Here is an 8,699-nt window from a genome sequence, read left to right on the forward strand (position 1 = left end):
TCGCGAGCACCACCTGGAGGGCCGCAAGAAACTTTACGTTTTTCACCTGTGGGCCGCAAGGGCCGCGGGACCAAACAAGTTATCAATTGAAGACACCAGAATGACCACTGTTATTTATGACTGTTATCCATGAGACAGTTACAATACACCATCCCACCACTAGTAGCAGTAATGCCTCAGTTAGTTGTTTAACAAGCGCTAATAAGCAGAAGACGACACTCAGTCAACCGTAGCCTTTAGCAAAATTTATGGAGAAATTTTTAAAGCGGAAAAGGGGAGACCAAAGTTGCGCCAACCCGCCCCAAAAGTCAAGATTTTGCCGCAAATACAATCCTGACTTCATTAAGTATGGATTTGTGAATGGAGGTGACGAGGCAGAGCCGAGAGCCCAGTGTGTGGAGTGTGGGCTAATGTTGTCCAACGAAGCACTGAAGCCTTCAAAACTAAAGCGCCACCTAGAAACCAAACATCCATCACTTGTGGGAAAGTCGGTGGAATTTTTCAAGAGAAAAGAAAATGGGCTTCAGATGCAGAAAAGGTCTGTTGTGTCACTGACTGGAAATTCTAAATGCGCTTTGAAAGCCAGCTACCTCGTAGCCAGACGAGTGGCACAGACTAAGAAAGCATTCACAATAGCGGAGGAGTTGGTTTTACCTGCCGCTGTGGATATGTGCCGTGAGATGATCGGAGAGGCTGCTGCAAAAAAGCTGCTAACCATCCCACTCTCAAACGACACTGTTAGTCACCGTATCGCGGACATGGCCACAGACATACAGCATCAGTTGCTAGAAAGAATAAAAAGCAGCCCATTTTTCTCTTTGCAACTAGACAAATCTACTGACGTCACAAATGCTGCACTGCTACTGGTTTTTGTTCGCTATCACTGGGACAGTAGTTTGCACGAAGACATACTTTATTTCAATTTTCATTTACAACTTATTTAATTTGAAAAATATTATTTTGAATTTATTTATTTTAGCAACACATTTTATTGTTTTTATTTTATTTATTATTTTTTGTAAGTAAAATTTGTCAAATCTAACTTTTTTGTGTTAATATGCCTGACTTGAGCCTTTATGCAGATTGATTTGTTCCATGAGTAGTTGTGTGTTTGGCATCTTGTTGTATGTGCAGGAAACTAAATTTTTTCATTTAAAATTTGTCAAATCTAACTGATTTTTGTGTTAATATGCCTGACTTGAGCCTTTAAATTTGTTCTTGATGCAGATTGATTTGTTCCATGAATTGTTGTATGTGCAGGCTTACATACACATTAATAATAAACTGTTAAACTGCAAGTGGATTTCATTTAGTTATTGAATACAAATCAAACCAAGGGTGAGATCAATAAACCAGTACAGTGCTAATATTTGAATGGGCCCTGGGCCATTTTGTACTGTAAAATTTGGGCCGCGACATCAAAAAGGTTAAGAACCCCTGGTCTAAACACTGTACTTGCTGAGACGCCCAGCATCTTTGCAATGCAGGGCACAGACAGGTTAATTTCCAAGAGCTCCTTCATGCTCTCTCTCTCTGTCTAACCTGGGACGCCCTGTTACTCCAGGTACTGTGCCAACTTGAATATCTCTGCCACTGGTCCATTCAATATGCTCAGTGACAAGTCTACAAAGCTGTTGCAGGGCATGTAATATCTCAGTGGGCACATCAACGTGTCGAGAAAGCGCATTGCAGAGATACAATTCCTGCCAACATGTAAATTCCATGTAATCCATGTCCATAGGTTCTCTTGTGAGCCCCAGGTCCAATTTTGACAGCAACCTCAAGAGCATCTGCCTTCTCAGAGTGTCCTGTGAAGACAGAGGAAACTACATTAGAAAAACTAATGCCAAATCAGCAAAATAATAAAGAAAATAAACAAAAACATACACTAAGACTTGATTAATAATTAGGGGTTTCTATAGGGGCTCCCAGCTGTGTGATAGACTGTACCTATCGTTTGAATCGATGGAGGGAAAAACTAAGCAATAAAAAAGGGACACCTAAGGGTTTGTAAAAAGACCACTGTGCACGTTTCTGTGCACGAAAAAAAGTGAGGTCTTTATGGTTTCGTGGACAAAATGTAACTGGAGTTTCTGTTTGCGGCACAGAATGTATTTTGTGAACGAAAATGAGCACTACGGACCTCATATTTGTGAGTTTTTTTTCTACAGATCAGGAGCGAAGTCACAAATGTTGCGTGTTCCACAAATGAGCAAAACTTATTTCAGGTATACAAATGGCTGTGCCACAAAACACATTATTTAATGATGAAATAAAGCAATGCCTTGCTGCATTTTGCACACAAAAAGACAAACTCAAGCTACATTTTCTCCATGAAAGCATAACGACCTCACTTTCTTCCGTGCACAGAAATCAAAAGGTGGTCCGTTTCCCAAAAGTAACTATGTTAGCAACTTACATAATTTTAACCGTACAAGTGAATGGTTCCAGGTATGCAAGTTGCTAATGGGTTGCTTTTGGGAAACGCACCCATGCAGGAATGACACTGCAGGTCCACGGCTTGATGAACACTCCCACTGTGCTTTCACAGAACAATCAGTGCTGACCAAATCTAGATAGAGTTTTGGAAAAGCTCCGTTTTCAGGCCCAAAATGCATAACAAAATAAGTTTTGGAAAAATACCCGCACTCGTGTGGACAAGGCCTAAGGACATAAGTCAAATTCACTTACCTGCTAATTCACCAAGCCTTCAGATTCAGCCATAGCAACAGCAGCAGCCACTCTGTACCTTCCTCTATCCAGCTCGCGGCTCCAACTCCCACGGCTTCATCAAGCCGTCATTTCACACAGATAAAAATTAATATAGTCTGCAGCCAATCACAAAGCCAGTACCCATCCGCCAATAACGTTCGCTGTCAGAGACGGCATGACTCCGCCCCCAAACTGTCAAAACCTCCCCCCGGCAGAACGCGAGCACGGAAATCCCGCAGAGAGGGGCCGAAGGATATTATGATGAACGCGCACGCAGCTCTTCGCCCTGTGCTCGCGAGTGGCATATTTACGTGTGCGAGTTTTGACTTTGCGCTCGCGAGTGGCATATTTACGTGTGCGAGTTTTGACTCTAATGTGACGCCATACAGGCGGTGATGGTGCTGCTGTGCTGAGCACACCTTTGGGTGTTGGCTGCACACATTCCTGTGCCTCAGAAACCGGGGGGGCGACCATCCGGCTGTGTGCTGACTGAGGCTGTGCTGTAGTCACAAAACGAAATTGTGAATGCTGTAAGATGTTGCCAATGAATTAAAACATCTAAATGATACGCTGTGTGATACTGAAGTTGTAACGTTGTTCCATTTCGTGGAAAATTTGGTGGCTCAGGGTCAGGTTCATCTTGCCTAAGCTCTTCAGATACCGTCAAGCCATGATTTTGTGCTAGATTATGCAACATGCTACATGCCAGCAGCCTTTAAGCTGCCCTATAGTGCGCTCTACCGCTGCCCGAACCCGAGAATGGGGGCCATCATTATAATGTCTCTCCTGTTCATTCTGTGAGTTTGCAGTGAGTTTGCTTCTGTCGTCAAATTTCACAAACTGGGCACTTTTGTAGGCTCTGCAGTTCTGCAGGAGCCTCCAGTGTCTGCCCACGAGGATGTGATCGACCTCCTTTGCCGCACCACCAGTATTGGAGTACCAAGTCCAATGATGCGGCTCAGGGCGTTGGAACCAGGATCAGATAGACACCATCATAAGGAGCCGATCCACTATGGAAACAGCTACTCCCTGAGTATGGTAGCCATCAGACCGACCAGACCAAAAGTATGTATACCCACCTACAGAGATCTGACCACTGCCCTGCTTGTTTGTATTGAGCAGTTGTGAGTTGTTTTACAGTGGCTTGAGTGCCAATCCCACCACTAATCCCCAAAAAATTGTTTCCCTGCTAGTTGGAGGACAATTTCAGATGGAGTTTTTTCAAGTCACAAATCATCAAATGAATGAATCAAGACCGAGTAAAAATGACAAAACGGTAATATAACTATGTTTATTTGTATGGCTGTAGCTGAAGGCAAAGTAAACTTCCTGTATTCTTAATGTTCATATTTAACTGAATAATTTTACAACTGTAAGTAGCTTAAGAAACAAACCAAAAACTAATAAATGTAATAATTTCATATAGTTTCTGAAACAGGCATATATGTAGCAGAACATTTTAAAAATGTGATTGCATTATATTATACTGTACATTTGCCAAATGTACTTGCATACACTAATTTGCCAAACTGAATTCCCCTTTCATGTTATTTTACCGCTTACAGAGTGTCCATCGTAAATCCACATGCATGGTGGCAGGAGAGATGTGACGCCATGCGGCACACGTGGCGTTCCAGTTCCATGTGTGGAGTAGCATGTCGCTTAACCCACCCACCCACACAAAACCACTAGCCACAAAGCCCCCCACCCCCGAACTAGCAGATCGCATTGTGTGGTGTAAGACTTCAGTGGCGGTTTTATGTCCCCTCGTTCGAGGAGCATGTGAGGCAGATCAGATGAGTGTGATGTGGGTCTCGCCCAGCTTCTCCTCCTCCTACTCACCGTGTGGTATTTCCAATAGTACGTGTGCCAAATGTTCCTTCAGGCAATACGCAGGACAGCTATGTGGAGCAAAGTCTGTACAACCAGTCTGTCTGAACACATACAGTACTCAATGATGTTTAAGTGATGTTTGTGTTGGTGTAAAGCTATGATATTATGTCTGTAAAAGGGTGTCAGCTTAGCCATTTCAAAACCTCCCCTAAAGTTACTCCCGTATTTGCAGTTACTAGTGATATACAGTTGTGTTCAGAATAATAGCAGTGTGTCTAAAAAAGTGAATAAAGCTGAAAATCCTTATAATAGTTTTTATTTCCAAAACTTTTATTTCCATACATGCAAATGCATGTATGATTGTATTCCAAATCAAAACAAAATTCATCACATTTGTGTTACTCCTTTACAGAAAGTGAAGGAAAGGGAATATTAGGCTGTTCAAAAAAAATAGCAGTGTCCACATTCTTCTTTACAAACTCAAAGAATCACTGTATGAACTGAAAAATGTTTTAAGATTTTGCTTTCTCTTGAATCATTGAACTAATATTTAATTGTATAACCACTGTTTCTGATAAATGCTGCACATTTGTGTTGTATGGGGTCGACCAACTTCTGGCACCTGTGAACAGGTATTCCAGCCCACGATGATTGGACTACATTTCTTGGTTTTGCCTCAAACAGCATTTTTGATGTCACCCCACAAGTTTTCTATTGGATTAAGGTCCCGGGATTGGGCTGGCCACTCCATAACATCAATTTTGTTGGTCTGGAACCAAGATGTTGCTCATGTGTTCAGGATTGTTTTCTTGTTGAAACACCCATTTCAAGGGCATTTCCTCTTCAGCATAAGGCAACATGACCTCTTCAAGTATTTTGAGATATTCAAACTGATCCATGATCCCTGGTATGCGATAAATAGGCCCTCCACCGTAGTATGAGAAAGATTCCCAAATCATGATGCTTGCGCCACCATGCTTCACTGTTTCATTTGACAAACTGTCTGCAGCCACTAGACCCAAAAAGAATAATCTTGCTTCCATCAGTCCACAAAATGTTGTGATGTTTCTCTTTAGGCCAGTCAATGTATTCTTTGGCAAATTGTAACCTCTTCAGCACGTGTCTTTTTTTCAGCAATGGGACTTTGCAGGGGCTTTTTGCAGATAGCTTGGCTTCATATAGGCGTCTTCTGATTGTAACAGTACTCACAGGTAACTTTAGACCTTCTTTGATCTTCCTGGAGCTGATCATTGGCTGAGTCTTTGCCATTTTGGCTATTCTTCGATCCATTCGAATGGTAGTTTTTCATTTTCTTCCACGTCTTTTAGGTTTTGGTTGCCATTTTAAAGCATTTGTAATCATTTTAGCTGAGCAGCCTATCATTTTCTGCACTTCTTTATATGTTTTCCCCTCTCCAATCAACTTTTTAATCAAGGTACGCTGTTCTGAACAATGTCTGGAATGACCCATTTTACTCAGAATTTCAGAGAGAAATGCACTATAACCAGCATGTACAACATTTGCTGCCTTCCTTCCTTAAATAAGGCCCATAATTGGCACCTACTTTTTCACAGAATGAATGACCTCACTAATTGAACTTCACACTGCTATTATTTTGAACACGCTCCTTTCAAGTAATGATTCTGTTACACATATTCAGCAGCATGCATGTCATGACTGTTGGGTCTGTTGGTTTTCCATTACTCTACTACACCTAGTAGTAAATTATTTGCCATGTAGAAATATAATTTCTACCAAAAACCGTGATTGATCAGGTTAGTCATGTCGGACTGCTATTATTTTGAACACAACTGTATATTTGTATTTGTTGACTCATCCACTAGAACACTATGTTTGACTAATTAGCCTCATCAAGTTAACTAATTAAATTAATTATATTAGCATTTTTTTCTGACCAAATATGCGCTAACTAACCAATTAATAATTTCTGAGAAATGTAACTACATATTGCGGCAACACAGACCACACCAGCTGTGATTGGTCTGCTTGGTAGCATTGCAGTTCCTTCTACACAAATGTTCAGTTGTTTTTTTTTCCAGGCTGAGGGGTTCAGTGTGGGACAAGTTGTGTTTAGCTTGTTTCTAGTGTGCTGTTTTTGCTACGTTTGCATCCATTCACGCTCTTAAAAAAAAACATGATTGCACACTAGGGCTGCACAGTATTTGAAAAAAGAAAAAATGGAGTTTCAAATAAATTTCTCACAAACTTATCTTTGATTGAATTTAACAGCACAGATTAAAATTATTATAATTGGCTTGGAGAGCACATGCATAGATCGTTTAGAAGTAGCAGCAGTAAACTTCAAAGTGATTTTGAAATGTATACTAGATAATCCTAAAAGGACCAGTCATTACATTGCCACAGCTTGCTAAGTTTTGTTTCCTATAGCCAAGTAAAAATGTCTTAGCAAAATTTTGTTACTAATCCCTGTCTGTTCTGATTTTGTTTATAGGTTCTGGAAAGAATATGAATGCATGTGTTGCTATCAGATGGTCCTTGCTGTAAACCTGGTTCTAAGTTTGTGCAATTGCTCTGTGTTTCCTCGTATTTAATTATACTCTTCATTTGGTTCTTGTATTGCTTTCCTGTCTTTGTTTAGACCAGGGGTTCTTAACCTTTTTGATGTCGCGGCCCAAATTTTACAGTACAAAATGGCCCAGGGCCCATTCAAATATTAGCACTGTACTGGTTTATTGATCTCACCCTTGGTTTGATTTGTATTCAATAACTAAATGAAATCCACTTGCAGTTTAACAGTTTATTATTAATGTGTATGTAAGCCTGCACATACAACAATTCATGGAACAAATCAATCTGCATCAAGAACAAATTTAAAGGCTCAAGTCAGGCATATTAACACAAAAATCAGTTAGATTTGACAAATTTTAAATGAAAAGTGAAATAAAGTGCAAATGAAAAAAATTTAGTTTCCTGCACATACAACAAGATGCCAAACACACAACTACTCATGGAACAAATCAATCTGCATAAAGGCTCAAGTCAGGCATATTAACACAAAAAAGTTAGATTTGACAAATTTTACTTACAAAAAATAATAAATAAAATAAAAACAATAAAATGTGTTGCTAAAATAAATAAATTCAAAATAATATTTTTCAAATTAAATAAGTTGTAAATGAAAATTGAAATAAAGTATGTCTTCGTGCAAACTACTGTCCCAGTGATAGCGAACAAAAACCAGTAGCAGTGCAGCATTTGTGACGTCAGTAGATTCGTCTAGTTGCAAAGAGAAAAATGGGCTGCTTTTTATTCTTTCTAGCAACTGATGCTGTATGTCTGTGGCCATGTCCGCGATACGGTGACTAACAGTGTCGTTTGAGAGTGGGACGGTTAGCAGCTTTTTTGCAGCAGCCTCTCCGATCATCTCACGGCACATATCCAGAGCGGCAGGTAAAACCAACTCCTCCGCTATTGTGAATGCTTTCTTAGTCTGTGCCACTCGTCTGGCTACGAGGTAGCTGGCTTTCAAAGCGCATTTAGAATTTCCAGTCGGTGACACAACAGACCTTTTCTGCATCTGAAGCCCATTTTCTTTTCTCTTGAAAAATTCCACCGACTTTCCCACAAGTGATGGATGTTTGGTTTCTAGGTGGCGCTTTAGTTTTGAAGGCTTCAGTGCTTCGTTGGACAACATTAGCCCACACTCCACACACTGGGCTCTCGGCTCTGCCTCGTCACCTCCATTCACAAATCCATACTTAATGAAGTCAGGATTGTATTTGCGGCAAAATCTTGACTTTTGGGGCGGGTTGGCGCAACTTTGGTCTCCCCTTTTCCGCTTTAAAAATTTCTCCATAACTTTTGCTAAAGGCTACGGTTGACTGAGTGTCGTCTTCTGCTTATTAGCGCTTGTTAAACAACTAACTGAGGCATTACTGCTACTAGTGGTGGGATGGTGTATTGTAACTGTCTCATGGATAACAGTCATAAATAACAGTGGTCATTCTGGTGTCTTCAATTGATAACTTGTTTGGTCCCGCGGCCCTTGCGGCCCACAGGTGAAAAACGTAAAGTTTCTTGCGGCCCTCCAGGTGGTGCTCGCGACCCAAGCGTGGGCCGCGGCCCTATGGTTAAGAATAGGTGGTTTAGACCCCTCATGGTCTGTTTGTTTT

The 8,699-nt window shown here is 40.8% G+C and overlaps 1 long non-coding RNA gene across 2 annotated transcripts; it reads left to right on the top strand.

Moving 5' to 3' along the window:
• Positions 1-2,954: 2,954 nt before the first annotated feature.
• On the top strand, positions 2,955-7,162 carry LOC111859244 (uncharacterized). Of its 2 annotated transcripts, XR_011984235.1 has the most exons (4): positions 2,955-3,509; positions 3,642-3,777; positions 3,906-3,988; positions 4,278-7,162. It is a non-coding gene; the product is annotated as an uncharacterized lncRNA (long non-coding RNA). The 2 variants fall into 2 exon arrangements; XR_002841780.2 differs by having other exon boundaries at positions 2,955-3,777.
• Positions 7,163-8,699: the final 1,537 nt, after the last annotated feature.

Source organism: Paramormyrops kingsleyae, chromosome 19 (assembly GCF_048594095.1).
Source record: "Paramormyrops kingsleyae isolate MSU_618 chromosome 19, PKINGS_0.4, whole genome shotgun sequence".
Lineage (NCBI taxonomy): Eukaryota > Metazoa > Chordata > Actinopteri > Osteoglossiformes > Mormyridae > Paramormyrops > Paramormyrops kingsleyae.